Consider the following 761-nt stretch of genomic DNA (forward strand, 5'->3'; position numbering starts at 1 on the left):
CATTCTAGTGAACAGAAAACAAAATTTGTGTTATAGCCAAGGCAATTCAACAGTGGATGAAAGTATTTATCTCAGTGTCACTTAGGTCTAGTTTTATGTTTCATATGTACAGCACACATCTGAAAAGTCTGTGGATAGATGAAAAATAGAAGACTTGGAGGAAGAGGAGAGCAAGGGATAGAAGGGAGAAGAAACTGAGCATTTAAGATCAACAAACAGGAAAAAAAAAAGGTAAACTATTTCAATAAAGGTAAAAAGGAATCTGTCTGTTTATAATATAAAAGGATGCCAAGTATATGATCAAAGTTTGCACAGATCCTTCTTTTATGGTAGGTGATGGTGAAATAAGAATGAGAGAAAAACCTTTATCCACTAATTGTTTTATAAAGTCAGACAATAAAGAGAACTTTCTGACAATCGTTCAAGATTTCAGTTCTTCACCCCCCTACCCCCGCTCCCCCTTGAAAAAAAGTACTGCTGGGGAAAGGAAAAAAAGAAAAGAAATGCACCAGATATCTGATTACGGGAAGACTAAGCACTTTATTCATCTTTTCTAAGTTACAGATAGCATTTAGGGAAACAGTTTTTGGTGGTTTGGGTTTTTTTGGGGTGTTTTCTTTTGGTTTTTTTGTGGTTTTTTTTTTTTTTTTTTTTAATGCTAGTCCCCAATGTTTCGGGAAAGCCATAGTTCTTTCTGAAAGAAAATTACAATGATGACCTTATTTAAATAGAAGGAGAAAAAAAAGAAATCCACTGCAGCT

Source organism: Fulmarus glacialis, unplaced genomic scaffold (assembly GCF_000690835.1).
Source record: "Fulmarus glacialis isolate BGI_N327 unplaced genomic scaffold, ASM69083v1 scaffold17694, whole genome shotgun sequence".
NCBI lineage: Eukaryota > Metazoa > Chordata > Aves > Procellariiformes > Procellariidae > Fulmarus > Fulmarus glacialis.